The sequence below is a fragment of the Lingula anatina genome, chromosome 8, assembly GCF_051362555.1.
Source record: "Lingula anatina isolate TDL-2025a chromosome 8, LinAna3.0, whole genome shotgun sequence".
Classification (NCBI taxonomy): Eukaryota; Metazoa; Brachiopoda; class Lingulata; order Lingulida; family Lingulidae; genus Lingula; species Lingula anatina.
In genome coordinates this window covers 2,263,944-2,290,327 of record NC_141774.1, presented here as the reverse complement: position 1 = coordinate 2,290,327, position 26,384 = coordinate 2,263,944, and the positions used below count along the sequence as shown (strand labels likewise).

The 26,384-nt window shown below is 34.5% G+C and overlaps 1 long non-coding RNA gene across 3 annotated transcripts; it reads right to left on the bottom strand.

The window, feature by feature from the left end:
- Positions 1-697: 697 nt before the first annotated feature.
- Positions 698-20,509, bottom strand: LOC147760177 (uncharacterized). Of its 3 annotated transcripts, XR_015330922.1 has the most exons (7): positions 20,189-20,509; positions 19,382-19,466; positions 13,177-13,404; positions 4,145-4,258; positions 3,054-3,153; positions 1,653-1,812; positions 698-1,405 (listed from the first exon to the last, which is right to left on the bottom strand). It is a non-coding gene; the product is annotated as an uncharacterized LOC147760177 (long non-coding RNA). The 3 variants fall into 3 exon arrangements; XR_015330924.1 differs by lacking the exons at positions 13,177-13,404; positions 19,382-19,466; positions 20,189-20,509 and adding an exon at positions 4,485-4,625; XR_015330923.1 differs by lacking the exons at positions 698-1,405; positions 1,653-1,812; positions 3,054-3,153; positions 4,145-4,258 and adding exons at positions 4,697-5,707; positions 6,192-7,381.
- Between the last annotated feature and the right edge of the window lie 5,875 nt (positions 20,510-26,384).

Below are 26,384 nucleotides of genomic sequence, written 5' to 3'. Positions count from 1 at the left end.
GAATTTGATGAATGGGTTTGTGTGTGTGTTCAAATTCACAATAAACCCCTTACATTTTATTCACTTTTCCTCTCCAAGTATCTAATATTAATTCCACTTTTAAGCCTAGCTAATAATTATTATAATATTCAGTCCTTTATTATTATTTTTTGTCTAAAATGAAAAACATTCCGATATTTATATTTCCATTATATATTGGCTGAATTAATTTTTATCTTATTTCATTAGATAGGAAAAAAAAAACAAGATAAACATAAAACACCCTAAGCTGGACTTTTAGGAAATGACCAAAACAAAATCCATTGAACGGCTCTACTGTTAGAGCTCTCAGTAATTTATTGGTAGACATATTGTCCACAGCTGCCGTAAGCTTCAAATTTCTTTCCTGGAAAGTAGATGATGTAAAAAATAGTAGACAGAACTGTCTCATGTTTTCCAAATGTGTCGGGAATCTAATCCGCGAATCAGGCGACCACTGTACCCCTAAACCACAGAGACGTACACCTAAGCTATAGGCATGGCGAGATGGGCCTTGAACTCTGTACCCCCCTCAACCCACTCCCCAATAATACCACCCTGGTAGTCGTGCACTTTTCTGCAAGTGTGTGCAAACATTTTGTTTATTTCGAATAAGTTGCAAATACAAATTTTATGAAAAGTAACAATCTGCAGATGCATTTAAATTACACATCTTGTTCTCCTGCTACTTACGGATGCCTGTGATGAGTTTATAATTACTGACTTAGAGCCAATAGTTTGACATGTTCAGTAACATATGATCAATGTATTCTATGTAAGGATTATTAAAGATGTATATCTCGAAATAGAATGTATATTTTCTTTAATTAGACTTAAAAAATAAGCAATAAAATGTGGAGTACAATACAAATCACTTCTCACATATACATTTCTCAAAAACATATGCATACATACATGCCAGCTATATGTAACTACTGTATGAAATAAATACATATAAAGCATTATTTTTTAGTTCAGAAAAAATTTGATGTCCCTGGATTATGGATGCCCTCCATTTTGTGATTTTCTGTAAATGTATTATTTTACCTGAGAAATTAGTAGATTTTTTTTATCATCATTTCTGAAAATAATATCTGATGCGTAAATCTGAACATTGGCTTCCTTTTCTTCCCTAATCCAGTTTGTGAGTTGTTTCCACAAGTTTTTCACAACATCAAAGTTTACAATATGTATATTATCTTTTATTTTTAAGAATTAAACACATTGGACTTTACTTGATTTCGACTGACGTAAAGTTCAGTAGGTGTGCCAGATATCTAAGTTAATCTACTGGTCAAGACTTGTATTTGATGAACTGAACCAGATTTGTCCTTGCTGTCATACTGATAGGAAGGTGGGCTCCCAGGCTGCTTTTCTGTTGATGAATCTGGAAAAATTTCACAATATTCTTTCAGAAGATATCCATTGCTTTAATTGATCAATATGTCTTGAAATAAAGATATTCAAGAATATGTTAAATACCCAACTGCAGGAATCATTTTAGTAAGCAAAACATGACACTTTTTTATATTGTTCACTATGCAGATGATGGATTTGCAGCTGATATAGTTCTTAAGTTATTTTGATAAATAAATAAATAAATAAATAAATAAAACCACAGCGAGCAGTTTTACCTCAGCTGTCAGCTGTGGTACCATATGGTCTGGAGTATGTCCGTTACCCTGATCTCCATGACAAAAGGTCCAGATGGTCAACGATGGCGTCCAGAGGCTTAGTAACCACCCACTATTTCTGGTCCTTGCTCACTACTTCCACAAGAAATGTGCCAAAATTCTGAAATGAAAAATCAACTAAAAAACAAATCTGACATTGATTGTAGATTTGCAGGGACTCTTGCTGAGTGCAAACAGCTTAAGTGAATGACATGCCTCCAGGGGCGTAACCAGACCATTTTAAATTGTACGCACAGATTTTGAAAATTCCCAGGTACGATTATATTCCGTGAAAAATACACTGAATTTATGGAGAATAATATCATGGTTGGCTCAAAAAATTGTACGCACAGTGCATCCATGCGTATGCCTGGTTACGCCCCTGTGCCTCCTCTTGTTTCCAACATATACTGCTTGCATAATCAGCAGCTATTTTGTATTCTATTCAATGCCTGCAGAGGCGCTTCACTCAGTTAAGCTAATTGCACTTTGCGAGAGTCTAGGCACAGAGTTGGATCACTCCAAGTTGACCAATGGTGTCTGTGAGAATGAGATCAGAATATATACACACAAATACAGTATATATAAACACACATTAAAATATATTCTACATGGTATGAAGCAGATTCAATGGCATCCGTAGGCAAGAGTAGTGACACATGAATTGTAAAATTCTTTGAAAAAATCAGATACTTTCACCTCAACAGGTATGGTCTGTCTATAATAGAAGTAAAATTTGTTTTTTCATTGTTCCAAATCTTTTGGTTTGGTTTGGTTTAATTTTCTGGCCAGTCATCAATACTACTGTGTCTGTACCCTTTTAATCTATCAACTGAACACAACTATTCATTAACATTGGCAGTATGAGTAAACCATCATCATATTTACATAAAACCCAAATAGGTTATATAATATTGATTCATATAATATTAATTCATGTAATAGGAGAAAATATTATCTATTAGTACATCAACCTTTAGACATAGCAAATATTAAGACTGGGTTCCCATACTTAGATCAATCTAACAGGATCGATTCATCTCCAAAGGGTTTCTCGCTCATTGCTTTCAGCTTAAGTTGCTTAAATGTCTGACACACCTACTGAACCTGCTAAATGATAATTAATTACCCCCTAGCAGGTTCAGTAGGCATGACAGACATCTAGTGAAATAATGTATATCATTTAGAAATTATGGTAATAACTCGAAAGTTAAGCCATTCTTTGGATCTTTTTCTATACCTGAAGACAATTTAAAGGCTGTGCAATGGAATTGCCATTTTAAAGCAGGATTTCTTCTAAGCTAGTTTCATAGTGATAAAACAACAGGCAGTGCATATTGTTTTTACAAACTCATGACTCACCTGCATAAACACCTTTCCAGTGTTGACATCATCTAGGTCTTTGAACTCTGTGCTAAAGTAGATCATCACACAGCCCTTCTTTATATCCACACAATGATACCTACAGATTTTATACCAATTCTTGAATTAATCATTGTTTTCATTTAAATAAGTAAAAATAAATAAATAAATAAATAAATAAATAAATAAATAAATAAATAAATAAGGAAAAAAATTTAATAAATTTGGGAAAATTATTCAACAATTTATTTATATAAATTTTTATCAACTGCCTCAATCAATAAATGGAATAACTATTTCACAATTTTTCGGAAAGACCTCATTTCTATACACTAACATTTAAAAATGTTTAGCTGACAGTGAGAAGTTATCAGTCTTACAGAGACATTATGCAATTTTGTATTTGCCTACTGCTTCCCATAATACATGTACAACAGTAATTGTTGATGTCACAATGTTCAATGTCTTCCCATAATACAACAGCAATTGTTGATGTCACAATGTCCAATGTCTTTCCATAATACAACAGCAATTGTTGATGTCACAATGTTCAAAGTCTTCCCATAATACAACAACAACTGTTGATGTCACAATAGTCAATGTCTTCCCATAATACAACAGCAATTGTTGATGTCACAATGTTCAATGTCTTACAATAATACAACAGCAATTGTTGATGTCACAATGTTCAATGTCTTCCCATAATACAACAGCAATTGTTGATGTCATAATGTTCAATGTCTTCCCATAATACAACCAATATTGTTGATGTCACAATGTTCAATGTCATCCTATTATACAACAGCAATTGTTGATGTCACAATGTTCAATGTCTTCCCATAATACAACAGCAATTGTTGATGTCACAATGTTCAATGTCTTCCCATAATACAACCAATATTGTTGATGTCACAATGTTCAGGGCAGAATCCACCAAATAATTTCCCATTGACAGCCATACTAAGAAATGCCTGCAAAACTGCATGAACAACATAAATGGGTGAAACATTTCACATCCCCATGGACAGCAGACACACTGACATAACTCCCAATGGCACAAAAATAAACTGTTATCAAGTAAACTTTCTTACCAGCATTACTTGAACATGTGCACCCCTCTGTTTGTAAACAAACCACTGCACCACTCACAGTCAGTAGCTCCCTCCACCAGAGGTCTCACGACTGCACCACAACTGTGCCTGGTCCTGGAAAAAAAAAAAAAAAAAAAAAAAAAAACTGGCAGTAGTTTATATGCTAGCCTGCTAGTTGACACCAAAATTAACCCTAGCAACACACAAGAAATGGCAGGAAAAACTGAAAAAAAAAGCACTATTTTTCTCTCACTGAACTACATTTGTCTATAACAGGCGCTGATAGGCTGATTTAGTGGTTTCTGCCCTTCACACAAACCACCACCCCCCCTGTTCTTACCTTCTGACACCAAATATTAAAACCTTCATACACTGCCAACTGCTCTGCCCAATATGACTGAGAATGGTCTTTTGGTTCCTGAGAACAGTCAAGTTGAAAATGTGGTTGCTGTGTAGGCCACTGAGCTCACATTGCACCTAGTGAGAAAGGCACAATTTCATGAATAAGTTTATATTATGTTTAAGTCAGAGACAGTTAATGTTAAAGTCAGAAACTGTTATAACATTCGATTTTATTCATGGAAAGGATATTCATGGAGGACATTTAAGACATGGAAAGTGATCAATGAGGACAATAATTCATGGAGGTTACCATGAAGGACATTGGATAAAGTGACATATATTAATTAAAGAGTGGGCACTGTGTTACTTAGTTTAAGATTGACATTTAAGGAGTATAGTTAATTTAAGATGTACCATATAACTGATATGTTTATGTTTTAAAATGTACTTCATACATACAGAGTTCAGTTCTGTCCTTTAATAGTATATTAGGTAAATGTTTGTTTTATAATCTCACATTTAAGGGGCCGGTGTAAAGGACATAACCTACCACCCCTTCAGTTTAGTTTAGTCCACACACCCCTATTGAATAATAGACAATGCCACCTAGAGTGAGCAGTTCATTTACACAGACACCTTAGAAGCTAGCAGTTCATTTTTATGCAGACACCTAAGAAGCAAAAATGTAGTCATACAAAAGAGGACATAAAATTGTAAGTTTCATTTACTTGTACTTTATAAAACTGTCATTATCACTATTAAATTTATATGGAGTTAAATTTTGGTTTGGGGTATGTATATTGTAGTTTACAAGTTTTAGTAAAATTTGGGTGTGGACACGTGGGTAATTTCAAAAGTAGTGTAGCATTTATCTTTATTATTGAATGTGTTCACTTTATTAATATTTATTTATCTGTTTGTTTTTTTTATAGGACATTATTGGTGTTTATACTGGTAACAAGCTCTGTCATACTGCTCAACTGCTCAGAAGTAGAAGGGAAGATGTCTCTTGTCCAGAGCACAGTGGAGTCTGCACAGCCAATATATGAGAAGAGGATAGCAATGGGGACAACCAACACGCCATGCAGCAGATCCTTGAGGATATTTCTGGAGAGGTCACAGTTGGCACCTTAACTACTGCTGGGGACAGCCAAGCCCACTCTGCATATGACAATGTTGAAAGTCTTTGGGACAAACGACTCTTTACACTTTACCAAAGCTCTGAAAAAAAAAAAGGGAAAAAGCACCATCTTCTGGTCAAGTGTTTCCAGCAAAAAAAAAAAAATAAATAAATAAAAACACTAGAGACAAAATGCAAAAACACTTTGCTCAGTGTACAGCAATATGTGCTGCTATTCTGAATTTGATGCTTGTTTTAGAACAAATCAAGGAGACATGGGTTTGATTAAAAGAGCAATGAGTTATGTTATTGACTCTATCATTAGTATTGTTACAGTGGTGATTGTCAAAATTGTTTAAAGTACTCTTATGTATGTAAAGATGACTCAGAAACTATTTTCCCTGAGAAAGGCAAACTAGACTTTAGCAACACTGAAGACATGCAAATCTTGAGACAGTGCCTGAATTATAGACTGGGCCCAAGGGCAATTGAATCAACAAAACTTAATTTTAATTAAAATACCAACACACAAAAAGTGGAGTCTTCAACCCAGACATTTCAGAAAACTAATAATAAAGTTGTCACCTTTTCTCAGAACTTTGCAGGAAGGATTAACAGTGCAGTCCACTTATACAATAATGGACTTAAACTATCCAGTTTGAGTGAGATGGCCTCTGTTGGTATTGTGCAAACTCCTCAGTCATTAAATATCTGAAGAAAGATGAAAAACAGATGAAAATGAGAGTGAATCACAATAAGACACTTGCATTCAAGTTAAGAGCTAGAAGGAGAATCCTTAACTGCTACATAAAGTATGGCAGATCTAAAGCATTGAAAAGTAATGACTATAGAAAATGCATATCTATGCCAAAACTTGTATTTCCTGATCACAGTTATTCAAAGAGAACATGTACTTAAAAGAAAATGTATGATTTCAAGATACTTCTCTGTAATAAACTGGTTGTGAAATATACACAAGTGTGTTGGTCTTTCTTCTACTTAAAACTTAAAAATATAATTGAGAAATCTAGAAATAAAGCAAATGTAAAAAAAAAAAATAATAATAATAAAAAATAAAATAAATTTAAATAAAATAATAATTATCATGTACATAGTTTGGCCTCTGTCCGTGTCCTATGCACCTTTCCAGATTATGACAATGTAGTCTGTTACTGTTGCTTCCGTGAGGCTCTGCTGTAAGATGATCTGGGTTACAGCACAAAGTGACTCCACACAGGTGAGATACTTCTGTCTCTCTCGGTATCTTGAGAATCCTTTCCTTTAGCATAAATGTCACCCTGTGCACTCCAACAGTAACGGAGTATCTGGCCCCAGGAAATGTAACCCTCATGATCCCATAACAGACCCCACTGGAACAACTGGTGCCCCCAGTCCACAGTCAACAGTATCTCTCCTGTGTGGTATGCAAGTTTCTGGGTAATTTTTCATTTAATTGATCAAAAAATTGATAATTAGCCAGACCACCCCTTAAATATTTTCCCCCTTCAGGACAGAATCAACCTGGCATATAATTTCCCATTGATGGCCATACTAAGAAATACCTGCAAAATTGCATGAACAAAATAAATGGGTGAAACATTTCACATCCCCATGGACAGCAGATACACTGACATAACTCCCAATGGCACAAAAATATAGTGTCATCATTACTTGAACATGCGCACCCCTCTGTTTGTAAACAAACCACTGCACCACTCACAGTCAGTAGTCCCTCCACCAGAGGTCTCATGACTGCACCACAGCTATGCCTGGTTCTGAAAAAAAAATGGCAGTATTTTATACCATAGCCTGCTAGGAACACACAAGAAATACCAGGAAAAATATGTAAAAAGCACCAATTAACTTTCTCTCACTGAACTATATATGTATACATTTGTCTATAACAGTCAGTGATTGCTCCATTTAGTGTTTTCTGCCCTTCAATGTCTAATTCCCATAATACAACAGCAATTGTTGATGTCACAATGTTCAATGTCTAATTCCCATAATACAACAGCAATTGTTGATGTCACAATGTTCAATGTCTTCCCATAATACAACAGCAATTGTTGATGTCACAATGTTCAATATCTAATTCCCATAATACAACAGCAATTGTTGATGTCACAATGTTCAATGTCTAATTCCCATAATACAACAGCAATTGTTGATGTCACAATGTTCAATGTCTAATTCCCATAATACAACAGCAATTGTTGATGTCACAATGTTCAATGTCTAATTCCCATAATACAACAGCAATTGTTGATGTCACAATGTTCAATGTCTAATTCCCATAATACAACAGCAATTGTTGATGTCACAATGTTCAATGTCTAATTCCCATAATACAACAGCAATTGTTGATGTCACAATGTTCAATGTCTAATTCCCATAATACAACAGCAATTGTTGATGTCACAATGTTCAATGTCTAATTCCCATAATACAACAGCAATTGTTGATGTCACAATGTTCAATGTCTAATTCCCATAATACAACAGCAATTGTTGATGTCACAATGTTCAATGTCTTCCTACAATACAACAGCAATTGTTGATGTCACAATGTTCAATGTCTAATTCCCATAATACAACAGCAATTGTTGATGTCACAATGTTCAATGTCTAATTCCCATAATACAACAGCAATTGTTGATGTCACAATGTTCAATGTCTTCCCATAATACAACAGCAATTGTTGATGTCACAATGTTCAATGTCTTCCCACAATACAACAGCAATTGTTGATGTCACAATGTTCAATGTCTAATTCCCATAATACAACAGCAATTGTTGATGTCACAATGTTCAATGTCTTCCCATAATACAACAGCAATTGTTGATGTCACAATGTTCAATGTCTAATTCCCATAATACAACAGCAATTGTTGATGTCACAATGTTCAATGTCTAATTCCCATAATACAACAGCAATTGTTGATGTCACAATGTTCAATGTCTAATTCCCATAATACAACAGCAATTGTTGATGTCACAATGTTCAATGTCTAATTCCCATAATACAACAGCAATTGTTGATGTCACAATGTTCAATGTCTAATTCCCATAATACAACAGCAATTGTTGATGTCACAATGTTCAATGTCTTCCCACAATACAACAGCAATTGTTGATGTCACAATGTTCAATGTCTAATTCCCATAATACAACAGCAATTGTTGATGTCACAATGTTCAATGTCTAATTCCCATAATACAACAGCAATTGTTGATGTCACAATGTTCAATGTCTTCCCATAATACAACAGCAATTGTTGATGTCACAATGTTCAATGTCTTCCCACAATACAACAGCAATTGTTGATGTCACAATGTTCAATGTTTAATTCCCATAATACAACAGCAATTGTTGATGTCACAATGTTCAATGTCTAATTCCCATAATACAACAGCAATTGTTGATGTCACAATGTTCAATGTCTAATTCCCATAATACAACAGCAATTGTTGATGTCACAATGTTCAATGTCTAATTCCCATAATACAACAGCAATTGTTGATGTCACAATGTTCAATGTCTAATTCCCATAATACAACAGCAATTGTTGATGTCACAATGTTCAATGTCTAATTCCCAAAATACAACAGCAATTGTTGATGTCACAATGTTCAATGTCTAATTCCCATAATACAACAGCAATTGTTGATGTCACAATGTTCAATGTCTAATTCCCATAATACAACAGCAATTGTTGATGTCACAATGTTCAATGTCTAATTCCCATAATACAACAGCAATTGTTGATGTCACAATGTTCAATGTCTTCCTACAATACAACAGCAATTGTTGATGTCACAATGTTCAATGTCTAATTCCCATAATACAACAGCAATTGTTGATGTCACAATGTTCAATGTCTAATTCCCATAATACAACAGCAATTGTTGATGTCACAATGTTCAATGTCTAATTCCCATAATACAACAGCAATTGTTGATGTCACAATGTTCAATGTCTTCCCATAATACAACAGCAATTGTTGATGTCACAATGTTCAATGTCTTCCCACAATACAACAGCAATTGTTGATGTCGCAATGTTCAATGTCTAATTCCCATAATACAACAGCAATTGTTGATGTCACAATGTTCAATGTCTTCCCATAATACAACAGCAATTGTTGATGTCACAATGTTCAATGTCTAATTCCCATAATACAACAGCAATTGTTGATGTCACAATGTTCAATGTCTAATTCCCATAATACAACAGCAATTGTTGATGTCACAATGTTCAATGTCTTCCCATAATAAAACAGCAATTGTTGATGTCACAATGTTCAATGTCTAATTCCCATAATACAACAGCAATTGTTGATGTCACAATGTTCAATGTCTTCCCATAATACAACAGCAATTGTTGATGTCACAATGTTCAATGTCTTCCCACAATACAACAGCAATTGTTGATGTCACAATGTTCAATGTCTAATTCCCATAATACAACAGCAATTGTTGATGTCACAATGTTCAATGTCTAATTCCCATAATACAACAGCAATTGTTGATGTCACAATGTTCAATGTCTTCCCATAATACAACAGCAATTGTTGATGTCACAATGTTCAATGTCTTCCCACAATACAACAGCAATTGTTGATGTCACAATGTTCAATGTTTAATTCCCATAATACAACAGCAATTGTTGATGTCACAATGTTCAATGTCTAATTCCCATAATACAACAGCAATTGTTGATGTCACAATGTTCAATGTCTAATTCCCATAATACAACAGCAATTGTTGATGTCACAATGTTCAATGTCTAATTCCCATAATACAACAGCAATTGTTGATGTCACAATGTTCAATGTCTTCCCACAATACAACAGCAATTGTTGATGTCACAATGTTCAATGTCTAATTCCCACAATACAACAGCAATTGTTGATGTCACAATGTTCAATGTCTAATTCCCATAATACAACAGCAATTGTTGATGTCACAATGTTCAATGTCTTCCCACAATTCAACAGCAATTGTTGATGTCACAATGTTCAATGTCTAATTCCCACAATACAACAGCAATTGTTGATGTCACAATGTTCAATGTCTAATTCCCACAATACAACAGCAATTGTTGATGTCACAATGTTCAATGTCTAATTCCCATAATACAACAGCAATTGTTGATGTCACAATGTTCAATGTCTAATTCCCATAATACAACAGCAATTGTTGATGTCACAATGTTCAATGTCTTCCCACAATACAACAGCAATTGTTGATGTCACAATGTTCAATGTCTAATTCCCACAATACAACAGCAATTGTTGATGTCACAATGTTCAATGTCTAATTCCCATAATACAACAGCAATTGTTGATGTCACAATGTTCAATGTCTAATTCCCACAATACAACAGCAATTGTTGATGTCACAATGTTCAATGTCTAATTCCCACAATACAACAGCAATTGTTGATGTCACAATGTTCAATGTCTAATTCCCATAATACAACAGCAATTGTTGATGTCACAATGTTCAATGTCTTCCTACAATACAACAGCAATTGTTGATGTCACAATGTTCAATGTCTAATTCCCATAATACAACAGCAATTGTTGATGTCACAATGTTCAATGTCTAATTCCCATAATACAACAGCAATTGTTGATGTCACAATGTTCAATGTCTTATTCCCATAATACAACAGCAATTGTTGATGTCACAATGTTCAATGTCTAATTCCAATAATACAACAGCAATTGTTGATGTCACAATGTTCAATGTCTAATTCCCATAATACAACAGCAATTGTTGAGGTCACAATGTTCAATGTCTTCCCACAATACAACAGCAATTGTTGATGTCACAATGTTCAATGTCTAATTCCCATAATACAACAGCAATTGTTGATGTCACAATGTTCAATGTCTTCCCATAATACAACAGCAATTGTTGATGTCACAATGTTCAATGTCTAATTCCCATAATACAACAGCAATTGTTGATGTCACAATGTTCAATGTCTAATTCCCATAATACAACAGCAATTGTTGATGTCACAATGTTCAGTGTCTTCCCATAATAAAACAGCAATTGTTGATGTCACAATGTTCAATGTCTTCCCACAATACAACAGCAATTGTTGATGTCACAATGTTCAATGTCTAATTCCCACAATACAACAGCAATTGTTGATGTCACAATGTTCAATGTCTAATTCCCATAATACAACAGCAATTGTTGATGTCACAATGTTCAATGTCTAATTCCCATAATACAACAGCAATTGTTGATGTCACAATGTTCAATGTCTAATTCCCACAATACAACAGCAATTGTTGATGTCACAATGTTCAATGTCTAATTCCCATAATACAACAGCAATTGTTGATGTCACAATGTTCAATGTCTTCCTACAATACAACAGCAATTGTTGATGTCACAATGTTCAATGTCTAATTCCCATAATACAACAGCAATTGTTGATGTCACAATGTTCAATGTCTAATTCCCATAATACAACAGCAATTGTTGATGTCACAATGTTCAATGTCTAATTCCCATAATACAACAGCAATTGTTGATGTCACAATGTTCAATGTCTTATTCCCATAATACAACAGCAATTGTTGATGTCACAATGTTCAATGTCTAATTCCAATAATACAACAGCAATTGTTGATGTCACAATGTTCAATGTCTAATTCCCATAATACAACAGCAATTGTTGATGTCACAATGTTCAATGTCTTCCCACAATACAACAGCAATTGTTGATGTCACAATGTTCAATGTCTAATTCCCATAATACAACAGCAATTGTTGATGTCACAATGTTCAATGTCTTCCCATAATACAACAGCAATTGTTGATGTCACAATGTTCAATGTCTAATTCCCATAATACAACAGCAATTGTTGATGTCACAATGTTCAATGTCTAATTCCCATAATACAACAGCAATTGTTGATGTCACAATGTTCAGTGTCTTCCCATAATAAAACAGCAATTGTTGATGTCACAATGTTCAGTGTCTTCCCATAATAAAACAGCAATTGTTGATGTCACAATGTTCAGTGTCTTCCCATAATACAACAGCAATTGTTGATGTCACAATGTTCAATGTCTTCCCATGATACATAAGCAATAGCTGTTGTTTAAATGCTCAATAAATTTCCAACAACAAGATATACCAAACTGAATACAATTATTTACTTATTAATTAAAAACTACCTCAGTTTAAAAGATGCGTAAAAGAATAAATATATATATATATATATATATATATATATATATATATATATATATATATATATATATATATATAATGGTACAATATATAAGAACAGTAGTTAAAACGATTTCAAGAGCAGTCCTGCTAACAAATATTCTTTTGAGAGTCTGTTCTGATAGCAGGGGCTGTTTACTATGAACCTCAGCGTATCAACCAGCCCTGACGGTGCATGCAGGTCCGGGACAGCATTTCAAATTCCCAACCCACTCAAACATAATGATCGGGTTCGTAACACAAGAAACAATATGTAGCAAAGTTTTATCTTTTATTATAAGGTGATGAAGTGACCAAAATGATTTTCTTACCTGTCTTCCCTCATAACCTTGACACATTCTACAGTGGATAAAAGCTCTGAGCTGGTTTGGGCAGCCACACTTTGTAAAGCACATCAGATAACAGTACTGTAGTATGGGGTGACTGGATGAAGCTGCAATCTTACTGGATAGCACATCTTACAGTGTATCATATCAGTTCTCTAAGTCCATCTTCCCCCGTTTCAACAATATACCCAGTACCACATCCTTTTCCATACACTAAAATTCAAAGAAATAAAATAATTAAAACTAGACAGCAAAGTTAATTGGAGGATCAGAGAGGCAAAACTGCCTCCTGATATTGTACCACCAGCTGTAGTAAGGGCACTCATATTGAAAACCAAAAACAAAGGGACACAAGCACCAGTTTTGTGTTTGACAAACTCTACAAAATGCAATTAACAAGACAAGAAATGTGCCCCCCCCCCCCAAGAAAAAAAAAAAAAAAGCACAACTTTTATAAAAATTGTCCAATCAAGCCGATTCTCAAGACAATAAGATTGTCAGTTTTCCTTAAAATGTGTTAATTATCAGTGTTGAATATATGTTTAAAAAAGAAATAGGCCTTTCTCTGCCAGTTTTTGAAATACAAGGGATGGAAAATTTGCAAAAGTCAAAGGTCAATTTCAAAGTCATACGTAGTTAAATTGCCAGTACATGACTTCCTATTCAAGTTCAATAGTAACTATGGTCATATCTTTGCCAGTTTTGCAAATATAAAGTGCAGTTCATTATGAAAAGTAAGTCAAAGGTCAATTTCAAGGTCACAGTTATATTGCCAGTAGAGACACAGGTCCTTGCTGTCTAGGAGGAAAAGCGGTAACGGAGAATTGTATCCCACGCCATCCTGCATAGCCAGTGGAGCTCACGGAGCCAGCAGAACCATACTATATGGGGCAGGACTAAAACCATGAGTACTGCCAGAGTACACACTGGTGGTACTAATAAATATAAAAACACCAAAAAAAAAAAAAATCTTTTTCAACAATGCTAAAACAAGGCAGCAAAATTGTCAACTGTACAGACAAGAGATAACTACACTGAAATGAGTTTATTTCCATTTTCTACACTTTTTACATAATACAAATAATAAATTTCATGTCATCTTCATATGATCAATTAAAAAAATTGCTGAGATAGGAAAAAATAGCAACAGAACATTTTTAAATGTCAAATTTGCTCCATTCTGATATTTTGAACATAATCTGACAAAAAGCAATGATATGGGTTTATCTCCATTTTTGACACTTTACTGCACAATACACGATAACAGGTTTACCCTTATTTTTATATAATCAACTAACAATGTACAACAATGTACCACAATACAGAAAGTCAAAAAAAAAAAAAAACACTTTTACCTATCTAATTAATTCAATAATGAGGCTGTTATTTGATATGCTTAATATATTAATTCTGAGGAAAAACCACTTATACAAAAAGAGGCATAACTTTAGCGAAACAGAAACAATCAAGCTTTCTTTAAAAATATAATCTGTACATTAGCCCTTTGAACCACTAATGACAGCTGCAGCATACTAAGTGTTGATGGCTTCCATGTCATGCCTGTAAACTTGCCATTTCATACCTAATGGGAAACAATGTTTTCGCATGCACATGGGCGTCCACAGAAAATTTTCCAGGGGGGTCAAAGTCATTGAAAGGGGAGATAATGATTGGCTGCGTACCCGCAATTACATGCCTGCCAAAATTCCAGGGGGGAGGGGGGTCAAGTGACCCCATTGACCCCCCTGCGGACGCCCATGCGCATGCATGTACTAGTGTATTAGTCAGAGAAGCTAATCCTCAGTCACAAGCACCTTACCATCTTATATTGGAGAAATAACATAAAGTGACTCCAATGATTTAACCCTGCTCATTAAATTTTTAACAAAATGTGGCAAGTGCAACAATATGCTTAAGTGGCCAACGATGAAAGATGAAATCTGAATATGTTTTGAAAACATTATCCAGAAACTAAAAGATCACCTGCTCTTCTGGGAGTAGCAAATGCTGTTTTACAACACCACCAGACATTCTGAATGGCTTAATTAATGGCATAATTTAGACTACAGTTTTACCTAACCTCTGTTGCTAAGATAATAAAATAAACTCTTACGCTGGTAAAATATGGAATGTAAATTCTACAGATGCATTGGTCAACATATTAGCTACGACACGTATCCAGTGGTGGTAAATGTATTTATATACATGTTTGTACACTGGGACAGGGGGTGTCTTCAAACAACATTATAGTAATTAAAGCTATACATTGTATTTAAAGCATAACTGGGGCAACAAACAAAATAAAACAAAACTGGTTGAAATAAGACAAAGATTTAAAAACCTTGATTTATAGGTGCATAAAAAGTTTAAATGCCTGCAGATGCCTTGTACAGCTACCGGTACATGACAGTAGATTGAAAATAATGTCTGCAACATAAAGGAATTTGTGATACATTCTGTCAGTTTTAATGCAACATTACATAAAGCTTAACAGCAAAATCAACACCAAATTTTGATTATGCACTGTAGGTAACACAGATATTAAGGATAGATGACCACCTTCAGGTCTGTGAAGGTGCAGATTCACACATTTAACGTGCAAAAATGAAAAAAATAAAGAAAAAAAATGCAAAAATGCAAGATAAATAATCCAATCATGCAGGTTCTCTAATTTGAGCTACACATCAATTCTATGTATCATTTTTATAAGTTCAAAAATAAGTCACACTGTTTTCCTTTTATTGCATTTATGGTGACAAGCTGTATTTTAGTTGTATGTTTTGATCTTTTCTGTAGGTTTGAGAATATTTGGTTTATCTTAAATGGCCACTACTGCGGCAGTGCCCAAAATAGGGTTTTCTTCAATTTCGATGAAATACTACATAATGCTTAACAGTATAATCACCACCAATTTAAATGATGCACTGCAGATGACAGGCATTTAGAAATGATACTAGCTAAAGTCTTCAGGCCCATTGAAGTTCAATAGTCACACTTTGAAAATACTACGATGTAAAAAATTTAATTTTCCACACACATAGAAACAAACACACACACTCCTTCAATAACAACAACAACAAAAAAGTATGCGATGTGGCTGGTTTTAAATTGTTTTCCGTGAAATTGCATATTACGTATATGTACACACACACACACACACTGTTAAAAACATTAAAAAACTCCAATGAGGCTGGTTTTGAAATTCAACCTGTATCTAAGACATGCACATTCATCAGTCCTGTAAGTTTTATATGGAAGGTGTTATCTTTATACCATGTTTTATATGCTGAGAAATAAAACAAAAAACATAAATTCAAGAAAAATGGTTCCATCAAGCTGATTTTAAGACTTGGCCTGTATATTAATACTATTGATGTAAGTTTGTGTTATCTGTACTTCATATATTATAATGTATACCAAAAAAAAAAAAATAATAATAATAATAATAATATTGATTACTCCTGAAGACAACATTATTGGTTTTCCTTGAAATGTGTTGCATACAGCATAAAAAATATTGAAAAAAATATATCAGCATTACTTCCAGAAGAATAGTTTGAATAAGTGGATTTTCAGATTTAACCTGTATTCAAGTAACATTGGTCACTCCAGTAAGTTTGAAAACAAAATATGTTGACTGTATTGCATACATGCCAAAAAAAAAAAAAGGTTAATTTTTGAAAAAAATTCATGGGATTATGCCTAGATCTACCAGTTTTCCACTTAATAATATCATGTTGACACTGAAAGTACACTGAATGTTGGGGACAACTACAACAGATGTAGGTGATGGCTACATATACAGGCATGATGTGTCTGTACATAAAACAGTAAAAATAATAAATTCAAAGAAACAATATGATTGAATAATAATTTAAGCAAGTGAAAAAAGTAATTCACAATGTTCAATCTCTTACCAAAATACAGCAGCAGTTGTTGATGTTAAAATGTTTAATGTATTCCCATAATGCAACTGCTATTGTTGATGTCACAATGTTGAATGTATTCCCATAATACAACAGCAATTGTTGATGTCACAATGTTGAATGTATTCCCATAATACAACAGCAATTGTTGATGTCACAATGCTGAATGTATTCCCATAATACAACAGCAATAGTTGATGTCACAATGCTCAATGTATTCCCATAATACAACAGCAATTGTTGATGTCACAATGTTCAATGTCTTCCCATAATACAACAGCAATTGTTGATGTCACAATGTTCAATGTCTTCCCACAATGCAAATGTCACAATGTTCAATGTATTCCCATAATACAACAGCAATTGTTGATGTCACAATGTTCAATGTCTTCCCACAATGCAAATGTCACAATGTTCAATGTATTCCCATAATACAATTGCTATTGATGATATCACAATGCTTAATCCCATAATGCAACTGCAATTGCTAATGTCACAATGCTGAATATATTCCCATAATGCAACTGCAACCGTTGAATTATACAGAGATTTAATTACTGACGACATGTGGTGAGGCATGTGAGAGGTGGAGAGTTCATTACAGGATTAAGCAGTCTTCCTTTCATATGTAGGTCTGCCATATTTAGGTCATGGCCTAACTAGCACTGGGCTCTTCTCATTCTGATTGGTCCCTATGTATAACAGCAAGTTAGCAATAGTTGAAATCACAATTTCCAATGTCTTCCCATTATAAAACAGCAATCATTGTTACTTAAATGCTCATTTTTTTAACACAAGAGAAACCAATGTGAGACAAAGTTCTATCTGGTGTTATACGGAGTTTAAGTGACCAAAATGATTTTCTTCCCACATAACTTTGACCCATATTGTATAGGTTGTATAGAAGTTTTCAGCAGAAAGATGGTTTGTGCAGCCAGACTTCGTAAAGCACATCTTATAAGACTACAGCAGTCCATAAAATACCAGCAAGCAAGGGCAAGATTAAGACCATATTTATTGAAGGTATAAAAAAATTAATAAAACAATGAGGTGAAGGTTCATATACTGCACTGTAGTTAAGAACTCTGGGAAAAAGGCTAAAAAATGCAGATGATGTCACCAACCTAGACATTGGACTGAAACTCAGTCTAAAGAAATGCCAATCAATGAAACAAGCATGGTTCTTTAATGGCATTGTATATTACGAAGCTAAAACAGTGATACCAGTCCATATCAAATACATGTATAATACTGGTAGAAGAAAAATTGAAAAAAATGAAATAATAAATTGAAAGAATTGCTGTTTATGAATATTATATATAAAAATGATCACAAAACCCTAACCAAACAAGAAGTGCATGCTATTGACTAAAGGGTGCAGTGATGTTGGATGGCCCTTTTATATTATATGTTGTGTAATGTTTATGACAAGCATAAAATTAGGGTGTATGAACTGCAGAGGTCTAAGCAAGAACCAAGTTCAATAAAGAAACAATTGACTTTTGTTTGAAAAAGTATGACACTGATTTACTGAATGACAAACATTGTGAAAACAAGGCAGCAAAGCTGTTCAATATACAGTCATAAAGCAGATAATAATAATGCTATAATAACTAGTGTACAAAACAGGTTAGTTTTCAATTTTAATGCAATATTACTTTGTTCACCAGCAAAATCTCAATCACTTTCCATAATATGCACAAGTAAATAAAGGGATAACAACTTTTCATCTGGCAAGAAAATTGACACAAAACAGCCTTTCCTGGGATAGACCATGCTTATACCCCATTAAACAATGGTCAACCAATCCTGTCTGACAGTTACCTGGTGGTCCACTGAGACTACAACACACTTTAAGCTTATGCCATGGGTGTATGTACAGATGCACAACAAAGATATACCCATCCCAATATGATAATAAAAACTGTCATAAATCAATCACTTTTGTCAAAAACTCATCAAATTTCACAACCAGAAATTAACATGTTAAAGAGGGCCCAAAGCAGCCAAGACAATTGTCTCAATACAGTTCACCATGATTTCGCTTCACCTTTAGGTTAAATCAGATTGTACCGTCAACCTCTTTTAAAGATCAGAACTGAATGAGGAAAGATGTTTAAAAGATATATAAACTTGAAAATTATGACTTTGCAAAACCTTTATATGCTGTAATAAGCATTTTATAATAAGCTTGACATTTCAGCACCTTTAATAAAATCTATTACAATTTACTGAAAATAAGACATTATTTTTAGATTACTCACCCCCTTTTGGAGAGAAAATTCAATACATTCATCTGCATCTATCGTTTTGTCACAAACATCAACGCTGCCATCTAGAGTCAACTTCCTGAAAATTAAGTAACTGAATTAAAAAAACATTTATCTAAACAATTATATTATTTTTTTTAATGCAGCTAACTTCTCCATTTACAAATTTTTTGTTGATACAGCTATAAATATAAATCAAACAAGGTCATATTTAAGTTCTCTTTAGAAGAAATCAAAGTTTTTCTTTTCAATAAAATACAATGTGTACATGTGTAGGATAACCAACGCAAAGAAAATGATATTCCTACATCAAAACATTTAAAAATAATCATGTCACATTTTCCTTAATTACTATTCCAAGACCTGGATGCTGTCATCAGATGTTAACTGTGGCTATCTACCTGGACACTGTCCACAGGCATGTGACAATACAGCTACATGTGTTAGTGTACTGGTTAAAATTTTGATTATTTTTTCCGGCAAATTAAAGAATGCATTTCAAAAGTAAACAGTTCTGCCGACTTAGAATAAAATATGTTGCTTTCAAAACATGAAAAAGTAGTTCAGTGAGAAAAAGTTTTTCTATTCCTCTCCGCACACTGATTTTTACATCCTATCTGCACAGAGTCCCAGAGCGAACTTTTAGACATAACAGAAATTCCATGCCTGATCCCAGAAAGATATTGATAAACATAGCATTGATACCAAATAGATTTATATAATAATATCAATATAACCCACTGACAGTGACACTGACCACTGCATCCAGTTCACTGCTGACCACATCTCTAATCAGTTTACCTGAGTGTCCTTGGTACTGTCTTCCTCGAGCTGAGGGAAAGTATATAATGTTAGTCCACCACACTCTCTCCGCTGAATACTGACGTGGTTGGAAATGTGTGTGTTGGGGGGGGGGGGGGGAGGTTTAACCCCCTCCTAACCCACCCCAGCTACTGTGTATGTATATCCACTATCGTTGTCGGGTCTCATGCTGCCACTAGGCGCTGGATTCTCTGCGTTTCCCGGGAGCGGAAGAGTTAACGCGGTCAGCGCCATTTTAGGGAGAGGCAGATGAAATACAAAGATCTCATAATATCTATAAAATTGTACTCACTGAAATTGAATGAATGGATTTTATTTATTAGCCTTTCTTAAATTTGCAGTATATTCTGCTTTCAGTTATTCTAGGCATTCCAAATATTTTTGGTTATTTGAACTCTCTCTCTCTTCATCCTCCCCCTAAAATGTTCCATGTTAGAAAAAAATCAATAATCGTATGGGAGAATAACACAGGCAATTGACCTACTTCACCAGTCAGCGCTATTTTACTACTTTTATGACTTGGGAGAGATTACGTCATGCACGTCTGGAATGTGTCTTTTTTATGATTATATAATTAATAAATTACACATGTTAATAAAATATTTATAAATGTGTCAGTAAAAAAGGAACATTGCTTTTTGAAAATAATGAAAAAATATGTAAAGAACCAATCACAAGATAAAAACGCCTTTTTTCTCTTATATGCAAATTAGATTGTCTTTAGTAATAAAGCTGACAGGAAGTGATGCTCAAACCAGAGATTTCAAAGGTGGTGATCTTGATTAATCTATATTTTGATATTAAATCAATATTGATAAATGTAAAATATAATTGAAGCTACCAAATTATATATTCCTCGAGAGTTTTTTTTTTCTAATTACGAACCAATGCTCGACTCGCTCCTGGGATGAATTTAGTAACAGCCAGAAGGTCTTGTGAGTACGCCCCCCCCCCACCCCCCAATGTGTTGTACATGTATACCCTATCCAGACAACGTTTACCCTCTACACACTGTTACTTTACTTATATCTATTCTGTATCCTTTTTCCTTTTTATGAATGAACGATTCCTAATATTGAGGTGCTTATAAAAAGTAATTGCTCTATATCTTTGTTGATGGACTGATCATAAAGTTGTCATTGGAAAAATTAGTTGTTTACATCAGCATTTCTAAGCATCCCAATAAAGAGAAAACGTGGAGGGCCAAGGTTTGGATGAAAAATCAACATACAAATGGACAAGAAAAAGTTTAACAGAGGTCACGAGGATGGCAGTTGATAGAAAGAAGTAGAGGGGCTTGGTCCATGGAGTGTGGCGACAATCTTCGATATGCGGAGGATCGGGTTAAAGATGATGATCATCATAAAGTACGGGGTGGGTGTGGAGAAAGTGTGTGCGTGTGTGTGTGTGTGGGGGGGGCACATTTTTTTTTTTTTTTTTTTTTTGTCTACTAAAAGAGGTGGGCCAAAAATTAAGCCATTCATTTAGGGTAGGTCACAAGCTAACTAAACTTAATTTTGGGCACCTACTTTTACTATGTAGTTGCACCTAGGGGCGGATCCAAGATTGTTTGAAGGGGGGGGGGGGGTCCGCGGATGCGAAGCCCCCTCCCCCTCAAATCTTGACGTGGGGTTCGGGGCCCGCTGAAGAGGCCCGAAAATTTTTAGTTATTTTAGGGAGCGAACGGTGCCATTTGATACGGTTTAGAATTATGATTCAGCTAGTCAAAATTCTAATTTAATGTATCACGTGGTAATTTTTTACAAATAGTTTGAAGACAACTTCCATCTTTTGTCCCGTTTCTATTTAATTGTAACCTAATATAAAGTAAGACAAATAGGTGTTGACTCACCATAAGTTGAAAGCAGCCAACAGTTATTAAAAACAAAGGTTATGTATGTGTCGACGAATATTAAACTCTGTATGACAATCTAACAAAGAAAAATAAATTTCAGACGTAAAAACAAACATGTATCGATACGTATATATATTGATACACCTTTGAAGATCTACATTACAGTTGTAAAATACAATCCGAGCTTTCGGCCCCAGGGCCTTCTTCGGGGATAAAAATTAAATTTCCTCAAAATAATTGTTCGTTTAATATTTCTTATTTTATCTATTTTACGTTAAAAATAAACGCATCGGACTTTCCCAGTGCTGCCCTCTGTGGCCCAATTAATGTGTAGATACATGTATTAAGACGAGGAAGGGTGTGTCTGTTACTGGACTTCTGTCGTTAGGTCTCCTTTTGTGGATTACGTGTAATTCAAGTACTGATGCAAATTAGATGACCATAATAAAAAAACGCATAAAATATTCATATCCTTTCAGCTTCAAAGACTGATGTAGCAGCTACGAATGTTAACTTGATTGCCAGAAATGGTTTCACTCAGTTCTTTTTATTGCTATTCATTCAAACCAAAGATTATAATCAGGTTTTCTGCATGAAAGGAAATTAATCCAAATACCAGATTTTGACCGTCATCAGTTCTGAACTCTGGAAATGAGACAGTCTATGTATAATTGGTGCTGATTACTGGGTATTGTGGAGTGGGTGGGGAGGGGGGGCGGCCTGATGTCTTGGAGACGGCTTTTTCTCTTTGCTGCAGATCTCGCTTTCATGAACTCGGATGATTAATGATTTTTATTTGTATATCATTGAGTCACTGAACATTTATCTTCATCTTTATTATCTCGTTATAACCAGTAAGAGAATAAGGCAAATAAAGACTTATATAATATAATGTTGACACAGATTACACACACACACATACACACACACACACACACACACACACACACATACAAAAAAAAACTTTTCTTTCACAAAAAATTAAGCTTTTTGCTCATTTGCAGTTTTAATTTTATGTAGAAATAGCTTCTCTCTCTAGCAGCTACGAAGTAATATTCTGACAGAGGTACAAATAAAATGTAAGCACTACAAAGATGAAGCAAGTATATTCAATGTTTGTCTTCATCATGATTCCAGGACTTTCATCTCCTCCGAAATCACATTAATCTGCAAAAGTTTACCCAATTTTGATAATTATTCGAGACCTTTTAATTTGGGCCAGCGAGTTCTAAAGGGCTCTTACGGCCTGTTTGCGTCCAAATTTTCGCAGAATCTCACGTGCCGCGCAAGTCCTTTTTGCGAAATTTGGAGTTCGTAGACAGCCCGTAAGCACGTGCGGAGGATATTAGACATGTCCAAAAGATTCTACGAATAATCTGCGAACAGCGAGGCGCAAGCGTATCTTGCTCCTCTCGAAAGGAGATCGCAAGTGAGACGTGCGTGCTCAAGACGTACGTCGCAAGCAATGAAGAAATGTGTGGTGTGGTGTCTTGTCGTACATGTAGGACACACGTGAAAAATGCACCGTGTCTTGTGTGTTTGGTAGTATACCTTACAATCATACTACATTTGAGAGATTCATGAAAAACTTTATATTACAATTTCTTAAAGGAATATACTATGCGTATATATTACACTTTCAACTATGCGTATCAGTAGAAGAGGAACAGAAGTATCAAAAAGACGCGCTTTAAAAAAAACCCTTTAACAAGATATTTTAGGTAAATGGTTAAAAATCGGTTATTATGGCCTACAATATGCATTTACAGCGGCCAACGGCTTGTCACATCTAACACATTTCCATCAATTTTGTAGAAGACGTCACAACCATGTTGAGACAAGACAAACGTCAGAATATTACCGCGTATAAAAAGTAGTTTTTACATATGGACCGGGCCCCCTATGTCAAAATATCATTTCTCGAGGAAATTAGATACATGCATCGCTTTAAATTCTTATATGAGATAAAATTGAATGTCCTTTAAGTGTTGTACTGGCATGTCAAATAATAATGTGATTTATGATATGTGTTGAAGACGTGTATTGACCGCTTGAAATGACTGGCGGATTGGCGAGTTATAATAAACCAGTGGCGATTTAGAGGTGTGTGTGTGTGTGTGTGTGTGTGGGGGGGGGGGGGGGGGGGCATGCAGTGAAATGAACCAACAAATAGTTACAAGAGCGGTTTGTTTGTTAAATAGGATAGTAATATTTTTGTTAACAGTAATATTTTTCTTTCCCATCCACGTATCTTATTATCACAGGTCCTTGCTAAGATTTAGCCCCGCAAAAACCACTTCAACCACAACACGAATATCACCTTTAATGAGGATGGATTAGTATCGTTTAATTAATCAATTAATTTGCGGAAAGTGTTTGACAGTAAAAGAACCTGTCAATATTCCACACATAATGCAAAAACATTTATTCTTCCTTCTTCCATGCACAAACTGGGGTACATAGTTGAACTAATTTTGAAATGACCCATGCGCTATACCTCCAGAATAAATATTTCTTTACTTGAATCTGTTTTTAAATTGGTTTCTTTTGCTAAATCCTCCTTTTCACGATAGTTTGTAATCTAGAGTGTTGTACTAGACACGTTGAAGGGGTTCAAAAAGAGAACTAGTTTTGGAAACATGTTGCACATTTGCTCTTGAAATATTTTGCAATTTAATTACTAACTTCAGATTTTAGCGCTCTCTTTTGGCGTACTCACTGTTTCACAGTAAGAGAAATCACAGTGCGCGATGATTGACGTTTGTTTATATAACCTGCCAATCAAGCTGTTATTTTTGACAGCAACTATCAAAACTAACTGAATTTGATTGGCACCTTGTCAATCAAAGGGTGTAGAAGATTGAACTAAACGTGTTCGACGACTATAGTAATCCACTGTGTAATGATTGTGATTGACGTTTGTTTATATAACCTGCCAATCAAGCTGTTATTACTTGACAGCAGCTATCAAAACTAATGAATTTGATTGACACCTTGTCAATCAAAGGATTTAGGTTTTTTTTTACATGTTCGGAGAGAAGAGAGTAGTAATTGTGTTTGACGTTTGTTATAAAAACTGTCATCCATAGTCATGTGCGCTTGACAGCTTCCATCAAAGCTGAATTAGCCTGTTTGAATTTGATTCATACCTGTCTATAACAATACATGCCGTAACATTCTAGAGGTAGGGGGCATTTTCTTTTCTTTTCTTTTTGCAGCGTTAAAAAACGCCGGCTTCTTTATTTCAACCGAGGGACTGAAATTTAACAACGTGAAAGAGTCCCGGGTTGTTTCACAGGCGTTTTTAATTGTACTAAAAATCAGCTGTCATTCTTTTTCTGGATACGGTGTAAAATGACTATACATGAATTAACGTTGATGTCAATGTTTGTTGCTCCATGATCCTTTCTTTGGTGCTCGTACGAAATCGGAACTTCGTGTACGAACTGAACATATTACTTTAATCATACTCATGTTCTTTTACATCCAGTGAATATATTTGGATCATTAAAAAAAAAAAAAAAAACACTGGTGAAAAAACCAAAACCTTGTCAATTTTTATAATGAGCCATGGAGAGAAAAATGCCGAGATAATGATGTTAGTGGCCAGGTAAAATCTAAAACTACCGGTTTTGTTCGTTCCTTTTAAACGGCCGGGGCAATAAGAAGCCCGTCTCTGTATATTGACAGGAGCGTTCGTGAAAACTGTTGTTTTTAAATAAATAACGCAACCAATAAATAAAAATTGAAAACAATTTTATGCAATGCGTTAACAATATTTTGTGCTTTAATGTGCGATATATTGTTAGTACTTCATAAGTATGAAAAAAAAAAAACTCCAGATTTCAATAACGTGTGAAAATTAAAAACTAATAATGGAATAAGTCGGGTTGGTTTAATTCTTGTTTTAATTTATTGAAGTTGTTCGTTCAATATTTTAATTTGTATTTCATCAGATTGGTAAAAATCATCTTTTCGTTATATATAAAATGGATGCTACGCCGTATAATTTATTTTATTCTATTCTAAAGTAAAAACAAAATTAATTCAGCATTAACAACAGCATCTTTGCTTTGCCTCATCTAGCACATTCTTTGAAGTTTTTGTTCGAAGGCGCATATTATAATATAATAGATTTCCTGGCATGCTTTTTGCAGTTAATATTCTACGTGCAGCACATTAATGTTTCATACCGCAAGTGACGCTAAAAATGAAGCTTTTTTCTCTCGGTAATTTTTTCTAATCTATCATATATAGAGAAACATATTTAACTTTTTCTATAATCCAGATTAGGTAAAATCTTCCGTAGTTTTGAGCTCA